The sequence below is a fragment of the Salvelinus namaycush genome, chromosome 2 (genome assembly GCF_016432855.1).
Source record: "Salvelinus namaycush isolate Seneca chromosome 2, SaNama_1.0, whole genome shotgun sequence".
Taxonomy (NCBI): Eukaryota; Metazoa; Chordata; class Actinopteri; order Salmoniformes; family Salmonidae; genus Salvelinus; species Salvelinus namaycush.
Window position 1 is genome coordinate 53303615 of NC_052308.1, and position 15772 is coordinate 53319386.

Genomic DNA, 15772 nt, shown 5'->3' on the forward strand with positions numbered 1-15772 from the left:
TTGCATGATGACGGGTTTTTCACAAGACTGGCCTATCTGGGTGATGTTTTTTCTCGCCTGAAAGATCTGAATCTAGGATTGCAACTATATTTAATGTGCGGGACAAAATTGAGGCTATGATTAAGAAGTTGGCGCTCTTCTCTGTCTGCATTAACAAGGACAACACACAGGTCTTTCCATCATTGTATGATTTCTTGTGTGCAAATGAACTCAAGCTTACGAACAATGTCAAATGTGATATAGCGAAGCACCTGAGTGTGTAGGGTGCGCAATTACGCAGGTACTTTCCCGAAACGGATGACACAAACAACTGGATTCGTTATCCCTTTCATGCCCTGCCTCCAAGTGCACTTACCGATATCTAAACAAGATAGCCTCATCGAAATTGCAACAAGCGGTTCTGTGAAAATTTAATTTAATCAGAAGCCACTGCCAGATTTCTGGATTGGGCTGCGCTCAGAGTATCCTTCCTTAGCAAATCGTGCTGCTAAGACACTGATGCCCTTTGCAACCATGTACCTATGTGAGAGTGAATTCTCGACCCTCATTGGCATGAAAACTAAATACAGGCACAGACTGTGTGGGAAATTATTTAAGACTGAGACTCTCTCCAATACAACCCAACATTGCAGCGTTATGTGCATCCTTTCAAGCACACGTTTTATATGTAAGATGGTTAAATAAATAGCAAAATTATTGATTATTATTATATTATTATTTGTGCCCTGGTCCTATAAGAGCTTTTTGTCACTTCCCACGAGCCGGGTTGTGACAAAAACTCACACTTATTCTTATGTTTATAAAATGTATCTTATAGTGTGTGTGTGGCAGGCTGACAATGATGGCAAAAAACAACATTTGAGAGTGCGCTGACCCTGGTGCTAGAGGGGGTACGCAGCTGGAGATTGAATGTTTGAAGGAGTCCTGGACTACTGCCGTAGACTAAACTACTGCTGTTATCCTTACCTCCAAGCGTTTATTCACGTTGGATAATCGTTGGATGCCAACAGCAGTCACACCATTGGAAGACATAGCTTGGACTGTAGCCTACAAAAGCCTATTCCTGCTCTTTTCTTTTCCCGCGATCCATGAAACACATTTGGTGTGTCATCATAGTGGTCTCTGACTTGTGGTCAGACTCGCTCAGGTGGAACAGACTTAAACGTGTGCCTTTTTTCAATGATGATTTGAATGTCATTGAGAAAACAGAAGTGTCAAAGATTTTTTTCCGCAAACATCCTTTCTGAATTTCAAAGTAATCCTCTAAGTAATCATCTAGTTTTTCAAAAGTATCTAATCTGTTTACAATATTTTTGCTGGTATTTTTTGCTGGTTTTTGTAATCCCTTACATTACATGTAATCCGTTGCACCACTACATAACAAAAATGTATATAGTGCACTACTTTTGACCATGACCTATAGGGATCCAATTGTCTTACGTCAGTTAGCGTGATGACGTCGCGTAGCAGTGACCCCACCTGTTGGAAGACAATGATAGGGCTCTGGTCGAAAGTCGTGCATTATGTTGGGAATAGGGTGCCATTTGCAGACAGTAATGCTGTGCTATGTGTGACACTGAGGTCGGTTGCAGGTGGGACCCTCTCCCCCAGTTCCCCAGACCACCCAGGCTCAGATTGGCTGGCGCTCGGCCGTGCCCGAGTTGCAGTTGGAGCGCTACGGAAATGTCCAGTGTGGGAAGAAGAGCTTCCTGAAGGAGCTGGGCTGGGCCTTCGACGCCTGCAGCTGAAAAAAACCCTCTTCTGCCATGACACCTACCTCCTAGGCCTTGGCGATGCCGTGCACAGACTCAATATTGATGACTACTCAATATATGACTTTCCCTTATCCCCTGCTCTTGTTTGTCTTTGTCCTCCTCGCTTCCTCCTTTTTGTACTCACATACTCTTAAATCCTATGAAATTAGCACTATCAGCATTTTTTTATATATATTACTAAATATTGATAAATTCTCACTAATCAATACAAAATACTATTAATCTTCTCTTATTTACTTCTGTCTCTCACATTTAATTTCAACACAAATATTGCATACTATATCCAACAAAATTACCACAATGGGTGCTTGGTTATTTTGATCCAATGACAATCATTTGATTATTTATAGGATATTATGTTCTCTCCTTTCATTATCCTGTAGTCAATGGTGCTGTATTCCCACAAATGTAATGTATTAGTTAAGGTCCAACATTTTCATTTTGAGGAGGGAATTTTAAACAATGTTTGTTCACATTTGATATACTTGGTATTATTTTTTCAATGGCAGTATGGTTGACCATGTATCAATATCTTATCTTGCATTTTAGCATATATTCTGTTCGGTTTCATAAGATTGTTATAACAAATTAAGATTTTTATAACAAATTAAAGTAGACTTTAATATTTACTAAGATGTGGATTCATTACATCAAGCATCACTAGAAACCATTTACCAGCTATGTTGAATTATTAGCCAAGTACCAGAAAGTATTTCCTACTACACTGAACAAAAATATAAACGCAACACGTAAAATGTTGGTCCCATGTTTCATGAGCTGAAATAAAAGTTCCCAGACATTTTTCAGATGCACAATAAGCATATTTATCTCAAAAGTCGTGCACAAATTTGTTTACATCCATGTTAGACAGCATTTGTCCTTTGCTAAAATAATCCATCCACCTGATAGGTGTGGTATATCAAGAAGCTGATTAAACAGCGTGATCATTACACAGGTGCTGGGGACAATAAAAGGCCACTCTAAAAAGTGCAGTTTTGTCACACAACACAATGCCACAGATGTCTCAAGTTGAGTGAGCATTCAATTGGCAAGCTGACTGCAGGAATGTCCACCATAGCTGTTGCCAGAAGATTAAATGTTCATTTCTCTATCATAAGCCATCTCAAACATTGTTTTAGAGAATTTGGCAGTACGTCCAACTGGCCTCACAACTGCAGACCACGTATTTGGCATCGTGTGGACGAGCGGTTTGCTGATGTCAACGTTGTGAACAGAGTGCCCCATGATGGCGGTGGGGTTGGGATGCTCTGGATCAACATGTACGACAGTGTGTTCCAGTTCCCGCCAATATCCAGCAACTTCGCACATCTATTGCAGAGGAGTGGGACAACATTCCACAGGCCACAATCAACAGCCTGCTCAACTCTATGCGAAGGATACGTGTCGTGTATTTTGGTCACAGATTTCCCAATAATGTGAAATCCATACTTGTTGAGCACATTCATTTTGGCACATGTCTTGCCCATCAGTGCAACACTGTCATACTGAGCTTAATGCAAGGCTACAGCTGCACTGACATAATTTTTTTGCTGTTGCAATTTACTAATTCTACCTAAGGGCGCAACGCATTACACACATTCCAGATCTACTATTATGAAGCTGCCTGGAATACAAGCCAAACTGCTGTCTAACAGTAGAGGGGGATATGCTGATTTCATAATAATGAAAATTATGTTGGATAAAAATGTTTTACACTTCTGAAATGCTACTAGGAAACTGTTACTATTCTGTGGATGTTCTATGAATTGAGGACAACTGAAAACATGTTTGTTCTGGTTGACATTTAACCATTGGGTACATTCCAATATCCATACTAGCAGAAAATACTCATACATGCCCAATACATTGCTTTATTCAAGGTGGTATGATGGATATTGGTACAGAGCCACATGCTATGATGGATTGGCAGTTTGGCACACAGACAATGCCCTGCTCTTAACCTTAGCCGGGTGACTCTTCCTCTCAGACGTTCCCCCCAGTCTGCTAGACTAAAGTGGCAGACAGACACACTAGTGGGCCTGTCCCTGCACTGACCTTTCTACACAGCCATACACCAGCTCTCCCGCGACCTCGACGTAAAAAGCCACAGACCTCAGTCACTCACGCAACAACAAAGACAGGCTCTAGGGGTCGAAGCCACAGGACCATATGATTGTTTTCAAAGGCATAACTTACATTTTTTATTGAAAAAGGAATTTAATATTTTACATTTTTCAAAAGGTTTTGTAATTCCAAGCAGATTATTTTGCCTATGTACCCACACCTTCACATAAGTGTTTGTGTTGTTCCACAATATTAAATCCACCCTTCAGACTGAAACACATGATAAAATATGATGCACAAAATCCTTCACTTTGTAGCATCAAAGAAATACATAAAGATATGCTATGTGTAATACATGACTGTGCCCTCTCATGAATTGAATAGCAAATTAAACGAGATGGTAACTTTACATAAAGTAAAATTGTGGGGCTTGCTTCATCTGTTTAAAATTGTTTACTTAAACAAAGCAACTAAATAGAGTCAAAGTTAAATGTAGTAAAACAATTGGTCTGATTACTTTGATGTACTACTATATCAACTTTATTACTTTGGATTGTACGTCAGTTAGATCACACATTTCATCAGAAATAAACACTCGGACTACTACACTTTTATACACTCTCCTACTAGAATACCATAGTATATGCAGTATGTGTAAAAATAGAGCACAGAAGACAATGAGGCATAGTTTAAGTTTTAAATAAATACCAAACTATTTTTTACAATGGATTTGGACAATGTGAATGCCTTTGGGCTGGAGCTGGATTAGTGGCCGGAAAGGGGGAGCCTCTGCCCCCTGTTGGGTTCTAAGAATATGAAATATACTTATCATGTCACTGAGGAAGAAAGGGTAATGTATAACGTTTACATTATGTCAGGATATGTTATTGTTAGAGGGATCCTCTGGGAGGAGAAGAGACACAATCTGGTACCAGTCACCATGACAGCCGTGAGTTGGGGTGGAGTGAGCACTTTGAGGCACAGGTCAGGTCAGATGAAGTGAGGAAGACAGATATCACTAAGGTTCTGTCGAGCAACAGAGATGCATTGGCTGTTCAGTTGTGTAGGAGAAGATTCAGCATAGGAGAAAAGGTTAAATATCAGTGTTTGTGTGAATATGTCTTTGTCTGTTCAGCTGTTCGATCCTTTGGGATGAATAAACTTGGTTTAAGCTTTCATAGTGTCCGTTGAGTTCTTACTCTGATATTTAGAACCTAACACCTCTAAGCATCTCTGCCCCCAAGGAGGATACACAGGTTAGCTGAGCATAGCATACATAGGGCCCTAAAAAATCACGTTACATTTTTTTGCCTGATTCCGTTTTGTATTTTCCCAAATTTTGTTTTCTCTGTTTCCAGGTAAAAATTTCCCCCAATTTTTTCAGGTTTTTGCTATCAAAATCACCCTTTTTTAATAGAATAAAAAAGATGTAAGTCCACAAGAACGCTTAAAACACATCAGGAAAATGCCGCCAGAGGGGATGGCTGCCGTTTTACGGGCTCCTAACCAATTGTGCTATTACGCATTGTTTGTAACTTATTTTTAACATAATGTTGATGCTACTGTCTCTTATGACAGAAAATAACTTCTGGATATCAGAACACCATCTCAATTGGGTTGAGGTCGGGTGATTGTGGAGGCCAGGTGATCTAATGCACCACTCCATCACTCTCCTTCTTCATCAAATAACTCTTACACAGCCTGGAGGTGTGTTGGGTCATTGTCCTGTTTACAAACAAATTATAGTCCCACTATGCGCAAACCAAATGGGATGGCGTATCACTGCAGAATGCTGTGGTAGCCATGCTGGTTAAGTGTGCCTTGAATTCTAAATAACTCACTGACAGTATCACCAGAAAAGCACCCCCTCGCCATCACACCTCCTCCTCCATGCTTCACGGTGGGAACCACACATGCAGAGATCATCCGTTCACCTACTCTGCGTCTCTCAAATTTGGACTCATTTCCACCAGTCTAATGTCCATTGCTCGTGTTTCTCGGCCCAAGCAAGTCTTTTTTTCTTATTGGTGTCCTTTAGAGGTGGTTTCTTTGCAGCATTTCGACCACAAAGGCCTGATTCACGCAGTCTCCTATGAACAGTTGATATTGAGATGTGTCTGTTACTTGAACTATCAATCTGAGGTGCAGTTAACGCTAATGAACTTATCCTCTGCAGCAGAGGTAACTCTGGGTCTTCCTTTCCTGTGGCGGTCCTCATGAGAGCCAGTTTCATCATAGCACTTGATGGTTTTTGCGACTGCACTTGAAGAAACGTTCAAAGTTCTTGAAATGTTCCGCTTTGACTGACCTTCATGTCTTAAAGTAATGACGGACTGTCATTTCTCTCTGCTTATTTTAGCTGTTCTTGCCATAATATGGACATGGTCTTTTACCAAATAGGGCTATCTTCTGTATACCACCCCTACCTTGTCACAACACAATTGATTGGCGGACTGCCCTGCCGTGTTCCCTGGCATCCATTGAAGACCAAGACTTTTCCGCTCTCCCTCCCGAGTACTTCGACCTCCGGGAGGCCTTCAGTAAGAGGCAATCCACCACTCTCGCTCCCTCCTCATCATTTATACGACTGCGCCATAGAATGCCTACCCGGCTCCACCCCTCCCAGGAACCGTCTGTACTCCCTCTCAACCCCTGAAGCAGCAGTCATGGACAATTACATCTGGGAGTCGCTGGAGGCAGGTTTCATTCGCTCCTCTACATCCCCAGCTGGTGTAGGCTTCTTCTTCATGGGAAAGAAGGATGGAGATCTGTGTCCCTGCATTGATTGCAGAGGGCTGAACAGGATTACGATTAAGAATCGTTAACCCCTACGCCTGATGTCCGCCGCCTTGGAGATGGCCCATAGGCCCAATTCTTCACCAAACTGGACCCTCAAACATATTAAGAAGGAAAGAAATTCCACAAATTAACTTTGAACAAGGCACACCTGTTAATTGAAATGCATTCCAGGTGACTACATCATTAAGCTGGTTGAGAGAATGCCAAGAGTTTGCAAAGCTGTCATCAAGGCAAAGGGTGGCTATAAAGAAAAACCCTTGAATGGGTAGGTGTGTCCACGCTTTTGACTGATACTGTATGTGTGAAATTTGTTTTGATTTAGAATGGACCATTATCATGCACCTGTCTCAAAACAGGGGGAGGGGGAAAAATACATGTAATCTGTTCACTCAAATAGCGAATGGAGGACATTTGTCCTGTGGTTCATTTTCATGCCAGCCAGATTAGCTATACTCATGTAAGCAATGTGCTTAATATAAAGAAAGTTGAGAAATAAATATAGTAGCCCTAGCCTATAAAAAGCTGATGAGCTCCTCCTCTTTTTAATTGAGGCCATCATTCTGTTTCTCATACAATTGCATAGACTAGAAATGTTGCGCAACATGAGCTCATGGGCTCTCATGAAGTGTTTGATTGGATTTATTGATGTCAGAGTGATTAGAGGTACAATAGAGTGCTGAGTACCAGGCAGTTGGCAAGTTTGGTTGGCTACTAATGACCATCAACAGCATCAGAGCTTGTAGAAGCCTAATTACCGTGACTAAACAGTTGCGTGGAATTTGACTGCCTTCAATACGATCACCGCAACAGCCCTACCTGCAACCACAACACTTCAATAACACTTGCTATGAGATCTTCTCTAAGCATTACAGGGATATAGCTCGTAATATATACAGCAACACATCCCCCATAAGCATTCCTGTATCTTCTATAGATGTTATATCCTTGTATTGCTACTCTTGTTTATCTCGGTCTCCCTCTGTATGGCGATGCTCCTCTGTGAAATCTTAAAACCCAAAGAAGATATTCTTTTGTCATTTTTGTAACTTATGAAAAGTATGATAAACTTTTGCAGCTTCCCCTCGATCAATCATCATCTAGCACCACCTCCATCAACACCATACTATGGGTCTTCAAATGTTGTCAGATATACACAGGGAAAGACGGCACCAAACATGGGAACAAGGCAGCTCTGAGCAGTGGCACCAGGAGAGAGAAGGGAGAATCACAGCATCTAAATTTAGCGAAGTCACAAAAATAACAAAAGTGACAGAGGCATTTGTGCAGTCCAAAACAAGTATCTTCCGAGCCGATAAGCTATCTAAAAAGGCTATCAATGTACCTTAAGAAATTCCCAGATAGGCACCTGCTCAGCTGCAGTCTACTCTTGTGGCCCAGCCTACCTTTTCTAGGAGCTTCGCCTGATGCAGTTACCTGTGGCAATGTCATGAGTGGAGTGCTGGAGGTGAAGTGTCCCTTTAGTGCGAGGGACATGACTGTGGAGGATCATGTGTCCTCAATCAAGGATTTCCACGTGATCAAAGAGGGTGAGGGGATAAATATCTGGCTCGCGGTCAGTGTTCCCATTAATCCCAACGATTTTCGAATGGGTTGAGGTCGGGGCTCTGTGCTGGCCAGTCAAGATCTTCCAAACCAATCTCGACAAACCATATCTGTAAGGACCTGGCTTTGTGGATGGGTGCATTGTCATGCTGAAACAGTAAAGGGCCTTACCCAAATTGTTGCCACAAAATTAGAACATAGAATCGTCTAGAATGTCTTTGAATGCTGTAGCGTTAAGATTTCATGGCTGTGTACTCGATTTTATACACTTGTCAGCAATGGTTGTAGCTGAAATAGCCAAATCTACTAATTTGAAGGGGTGTCCACATATAGTGTATCCAGACTGTATCACATCCAGCCGTGATTGGGAGTCCCATAGGGTGGCGCACAATTGGCCCAGCGTCATCTGGGTTTGGTCGGGATAGGCCATCATCGTAAAAAATACATTTGTTCTTAACTGACTTGCCTAGTTAAATAAAATGTTTAAAAAAATAATCTTGGGATGGATCGCACCGTTGCATATACAAAAATACTCATGTTAAAATTGCAATTATTAAATATAAGTTCATTGCTTATGTTAGCCTATGTACTGTTAGCATAATATGTTAAAACAGCGCTCTGACAAACAATATATGAAATTATCATAAACAAAATGTGGTCTGTCATTATTTACATCTTCACCAACAGTCACAGTTACGCTAGGCTGATAGCTACTTTGTTAAAATAGCTGGCAACCTTTTGTTTGGAGGTCATCTGAAGGATGTTGTTCCAGCCATGTGCTCCCTGCATCTACAGGGTTAGGACATATTTCGCTTGGCTTTCCATCAGTGAAGTGCTAAAAATAAAATGTTAGATAGCTAGATTAGTCATTGCATACAGCATAAACGAGGAATAGACTGAATAGCTAAGGCTCTGTTGTATGCTTATATACAGAAAGGGTAATGAGTCATTGAGCTAGCTAGCTAGCAAGGTTAGCTATGATCACACCAAGCTAGCACTTGTCACTGAGCTAAGATAGCCGAACTAGCTAAATACATGTATAATATAGCCCATTCATAGACGCTAACTACATTTAGTGCCTATTGGTGAGGGTATCTTGTTCCCGGGGGACTTTTGTTAAGAGCCACGACGTTTGCACTAAATGTTAACACACATTGCTTATGATACGGTTTTGGAAACACAAGAAATGTATACTGAGTGTACAAAACATTAGGAGTACTGCTCTTTCCATGACATACCAGTAGCTCGCAGCCCACCTATGAGTAGCTCGCCAAACAATTCCAAAAATAAATGCAATTTTTCACGTGTTCCATCGCAAACTGTCATAAACAAATCTCACAACTATCCGACACCGCAAGCTCCCAGCTACTATCTAATCAACGCAACATTGACATTTTTCAAACCTCTGGTTAGCCACTAACAAAATATCTACCAAATATTTTTCAGCAATATTGCGCGTCTGTCTATGTGGTGCGCAGGTTTGTCTATCACTCCGTGTGTAGTCAGTTGATGTGATAACCGTCTTGTGGGTTGACAGAATGTAAGGGGTGCGTAACTGGTGGCAGGGAAGTCAGACGCAGGAGAGCAGAACTAGGTAATAGCCGGAGCAGTTTCATTCCAAAACCAACGGCATCAAGAAAATAACAACTTGGGTATAAAACCCGATGCGCACCAGTCAACATGTGCACAAGCACTTACAAACAAACAATACCACACAAAGACATGGGGGGAACAGAGGGTTAAATACACAACACGTAATGAGGGAATGAAAACCAGGTGTGTGGGAAAACAAGACAAAACAAATGGAAAATGAAAAATGGATCGGCGATGGCTAGAAGACCGGTGATGTCGACCGCTGAACACCGCCCGAACAAGGAGAGGAACCGACTTCGGCAGAAGTCGTGACACAGAAATACTTTCTTCAAAACCTTCGCAATTAAATGTTAACTGCAAAGTAGGCTTACCTGGCAGAAGTATGTCATGAGGAAGTAAATATATCATTTGTATCTATTATTTGTTATTTGAAAACTTTGCCATGAAATGAGCAGAACCAGTACAGAAGCATCGCTAGACCAGCACATTAGATGGCAGATTCCTCATTCACTAGATGCGCAATTAAAAGGAAAGATAAACAATTAAACAACATCAAAAAATGGTCTTCTGATGTGATTTAACCATTGACATGGATTCATAACATCCAATTTCATTATTTCTCTATGAACAATTTTTAATTTTGAAAATAAAACAGAAAACTTAATTTGGGAAAGTATAAAACAGAATTTGGGAAAACATCCAAGATGTACATTTACGGAGCCTGTTACTCCTAAAGGTCCAAGGACCTTATATGTTATTTTCAGAGGTAGAATGTATCTGGCAGCCAAAACAGCCAAATACTCCATCTAACCGTGAATTGATTCCCAATTGCGGTATGGTTCTAGAAACATAAAGCCCTTTACTTTCATATCACATCAAAATAATTTCACAAATGCAAAATATACATTTGCAGCCCTCCCCTTTTGCCCCCAGAACAGCCTCAATTCGTCAGGGCATGGACTCTACAAGGTGTCAAAAGCGTTCCACAGGGATGCTGACCCATGTTGACTCCAATACTTCCCACAGTTGTGTCAAGTTGGCTGTATGGGTGGTGGACCATTCTTGATACACACGGGAAACTGTTGAGCGTGAAAAACCCAGCAGCGTTGCAGCTCTTGACACAAACCTGTGTGCAAAGCACCGACTACCATACGCTGTTCAAAGGCACGTAATCTTTTTACACAATCCATGTCTCAATTGTCTCAAGGCTTAAAAATACTTCTTAAACCTGTCTACCCCATTTCATCTACATCAGTGGTCACCAACCTTTTCTGAGTCAAGGTCACTTTGGCAGTCAAAAAGCAAGCCAAGATCTACCACTAAGATAAAAAAAATACTTAAAAAATGTAACATGAAACTAATAAAAACAGTTCTGTAGGAATGAGTTTTGTGCAGTAGGTCTAATACATTATCACAGCATATTGGTTAAATGACTGGCCTGCCAATATTGTTCTTCTCAGAGCATACATTTCAAAACTCAAGCATTGATAACAGATCAGTTGGCGTAGCACTTGCGAGTCACAACGGAGGATAAATTGAAATAATTTGTTTTTTTATTTTACTGGACTAATGGTACCTGCATCTGATGGTCATGGTGCTGTCAAGACAACTCGGAACTCAGTGACGTTCAGGTCAGAAAGTCGGAGCTCTAGAAAGGTGCCAGTTTCTGAGTTGGACGACCATTCAAAACGATTTTCCCAGTCGGATCTCGTTTTTTTCAGTTCCCAGTTGTCTTGAATGCACTGAAGTCGGAAGTCCAAGATTTCTGTTCTGAGTTCCGAGTTGTTTTTAACACGGCATTAAAGTCTCAGTGGAGGGAGAGAGAGAGCAGCAGAGGGTCTGCTCTTTCCTTCCTTTCTTCCGGTGAGACCAGAGAGAGGGGACACATTCTTCCACCTTCCATTCAGGCACAAAATGATGTTGTTCCGATAACCATAGAAAGTGCAATACTTCTCGATATTAAAGTAGACACCATGAGCTGCTAATAATAATAGAAACGCTGTTCTATTGATACACTTGGCTACTCATTCATTGCAGCTGCAGCGCAAGTGGAAGTAAAGAGAAGCGCATTTTATGTTTTGTAAAAGTGTTGAATAAAAAACTGTGTTTGACAGTGTTAAATTAAACTTAGACATGAACTCACTCATAAAAACATCAGCTCTTTGCTGTATTCTTTGACAGTCTCTCTCTGGTCATGTTTTTAAAAGTTATGAAATCTCAGGTAGGCTAGTATCAAACTTTTCTGTGGCATGGATCGTGGAAGCTGTAGGTAGGCACGGTTATATGAGCTATCTGATTGGCCAGCGCAGTAGGCACACTTGATTTAGCCACAGATCTCCCTGTCTACCGGGTAGGCAGAGTTTGTCTTTTCGGACAAATGAAATGGTTCAAACACTGACCCTTAACACGGGGCCTCACAGGGGTGTGTGCTTGGTTTCTTCCACGACTGCGTGGCCGTGCACGACTCCAACACCATCATTACGTTTTCAGACGAGACAACGGTGGTTGGCCTGACCGCTGACGAGACAGCCTATAGGGAGGAGGTCAGAGACCTGGCAGTGTGGTGCCAGAAAAATAACCTCTCCTTCAACGTCAACAAAACGAAGGAGCAGATCGTGGACTTCAGGAGACAGCAGAGGGAGCATGCCCCACTGGTCACTTTAATAATGTTTTACCCACTTCATATGTAGTATATAATGTATACTAGTCAAGGCCTATTCTATTTAACTATTGCTGTACATATAGTATTCTATCCTACGTATTCTTCAGATATACCACATATTCTATCCATATACTGTCCATACATCCCATCATATTGTAATGACCTGGCTAGATCATAAAGGAACAATTGTCCAGACAGAGGATTGACTTTACGAATTCACGGTTTATTAACCCAACTCCACACAGGCTACTGTTTGGCCGTAGCCCACGCCAAATAAATGAAAGATACCCGTATAAAACAACCATGACATTCTCTTGTGAAGACCAGACGTAAGAGAGTGAACAATGGCTAAACATGGTCTTAAACTTGCAATGGCATGTCGGACCCTGCGAACACTGGGTACTGGTAAGTACAACACAACCAACTAACAGCATAACACATAACACACAGCTGTCTGTGTGGGACACTACAATATATACAGTATCGTTCTGGGTTCCACTGCGCAAGAGGGGTTCCATGGAGTTTTATGAACATCAAGGCAGACACACGGTGAATTAAGATTTTTTTTCAATGTTCTGATTGGCCAAAGTGGTCAAACCTCCGACGAGCGTTTGCAGTGCACACACATAGCCTACAGTTCTTATCATTCTCACCACCGCCAGAGAGAAGACTGGGAAGAAACCACCATTTACCTACCTCTACTGTCACACCCTGGCCTTAGTTATCTTTGTTTTCATTTATTATTTTAGTTAGGTCAGGGTGTGACATGGTGAATGTATGTGTTTTTGTAGTGTCTAGGGTGGTTGTAAGGTTAGGGGGTTTATTAGAGTAGTTGGGTTTATGTTTAGTATAGAAGTCTAGCTGTGTCTATGGTTGCCTGAAGGGTTCTCAATCAGAGACAGATGTCATTAATTGTCTCTGATTGGGAGCCATATTTAAGGCAGCCATAGGCACTAGGTTTTTGTGGGTAATTGTCTGTGTCTATGTGTAGTGTTTGTGTCAGCACTATCTAGATTTATAGCTTCACGGTCGTCTGTTTGTTGTTTTGTTTCGTTTTCCTTCTGATAATAAAGAGAAGATGTATTTTTCACGCGCTGCGCCTTGGTCCTCTCTCTCTCCCTTTGACGATCGTGACAGAATTACCCACCAATCCAGGATCAAGCAGCGTGATAAGCGGCAACAGGAGCAGCGCAAGGAGGAATGGCAATGGGAGCGTAATCTGGACTACACAACGTGGGAGGAGATCGACAGGTGGGCGATCGACCCAGGGCGAGTGCCGGAGCCCGCCTGGGATTCTCTGGCGCAGTGCGAGGAGGGATACCGGCGAATGGAGGCAGCACGACGACGAGGTAGGAAGCCTGTGAGTCAGCCCAAAAAATTTCTTGGGGGGGGCTTAGAGGTAGTGGGCCGAGGGCAGGTAGGAGACCTGCGCCCACTTCACAGGCTAACCGTGGAGAGCGGGAGTACGGGCGAACACCGTGTTACGCAGTAGAGCGCACGGTGTCTCCTGTACGTGTTCATAGCCCGGTGCGGGTTATTCCACCTCCCCGCACTGGTAGGGCTAGATTGGGCATTGAGCCAGGTGCCATGATGCCGGCTCAACGCGTCTGGTCTCCAGTGCGTCTCCTCGGGCCGGCATACATGGCACCAGCCTTACGCATGGTGTCCCCGGTTCGCCTACATAGCCCGGTGCGGGTTATTCCACCTCCCCGCACTGGTCGGGCGACGGGGAGCATTCAACCAGGTAAGGTTGGGCAGGCTCGGTGTTCAAGGGAACCAGTACGCCTGCACGGTCCGGTATTTCCGGCGCCACCTCCCCGCCCCAGTCCAGTTCCACCAGTGCCTACACCACGTAACAGGCTTCCAGTGTGTCTCCAGAGCCCTGTTCCTCCTCCACGCACTCGTCCTATGGTGCGTGTCTCCAGCCCGGTACCACCAATTCCGGCACCACGCACTAAGCCTCCTGTGCGTCTCCAGAGTCCTGTGCATCCTGTTGCTGCTCCCCGCACTAGCCCTGAGATGCGTGTCCCCAGCCCGGTACCACCAGTTCCGGCACCACGCACTAGGCCTAATGTGCGTCCCCAGGGTCCAGTATGCCCTGTTCCTTCTCCCCGCACTAGCCTGAAGGTGCGTGTCCTTAGCCCGGTGCCTCCAGTTCCGGCACCACGCACCAGGCCTACAGTGCGCCTCATCCGGCCAGAGCCATCCGTCTGCCCAGTGCCATCTGAGCCATCCGTCTGCCCAGTGCCATCTGAGCCATCCGTCTCCCCAGCGCCATCTGAGCCATCCGTCTCCCCAGCGCCATCTGAGCCATCCGTCTCCCCAGCGCCATCTGAGCCATCCGTCTCCCCAGCGCCATCTGAGCCATCCGTCTCCCCAGCGCCGTCTGAGCCATCCGTCTGCCCCGAGCCATTAGAGCCGCCCGTCTGTCCCGAGCCGTCAGAGCCGTTAGTCAGTCAGGAGCCGCTAGAGCCATTCATCAGTCAGGATCTGCCAGAGCCGCCAACCAGACAGGATCTGCCAGAGCCGCCAACCAGACAGGATCTGCCAGAGCCGCCAACCAGACAGGATCTGCCAGAGCCGCCAACCAGACAGGATCTGCCAGAGCCGCCAACCAGACAGGATCTGCCAGAGCCGCCAACCAGACAGGATCTGCCAGAGCCGTCAGCCAGCCATGAGCAGCCAGAGCCGTCAGCCAGCCATGAGCAGCCAGAGCCGTCAGCCAGCCATGAACAGCCAGATCCGTCAGCCAGCCATGAGCAGCCAGATCCGTCAGCCAGCCATGAGCAGCCAGATCCGTCAGCCAGCCATGAGCAGCCAGATCCGTCAGCCAGCCATGAGCCGTACAGCCAGGATCCGCCAGAGCCGTCCAGCCAGGATCCGCCAGAGCCGTCATCCAGCCAGGATCCGTTCCTCAGTCCGGAGCTGCCGTCCCTCAGTCCGGAGCTGCCCCTTATCCTGGTGCTGCCCCTTATCCTGGTGCTGCCCCTTATCCTGGTGCTGCCCCTTATCCTGGTGCTGCCCCTTATCCTGGTGCTGCCCCTTATCCTGGTGCTGCCCCTTATCCTGGTGCTGCCCCTTAGTCCGGTGCTGCCCCTTAGTCCGGTGCTGCCCCTTAGTCCGGTGCTGCCCCTTAGTCCGGTGCTGCCCCTTAATCCAGTGGGGTTAAGTTGGCGGGTGGTCAGTTGGAGGAGGCTACGAAAGCGTGTAGTGACTATGGTGGGGTGGGGACCACGACCAGTACCAGAGCCGCCACCGTGGACAGACGCCCACCCAGACCCTCCCCTAGACTTTATGCTGGTGCGCCCGGAGTTCG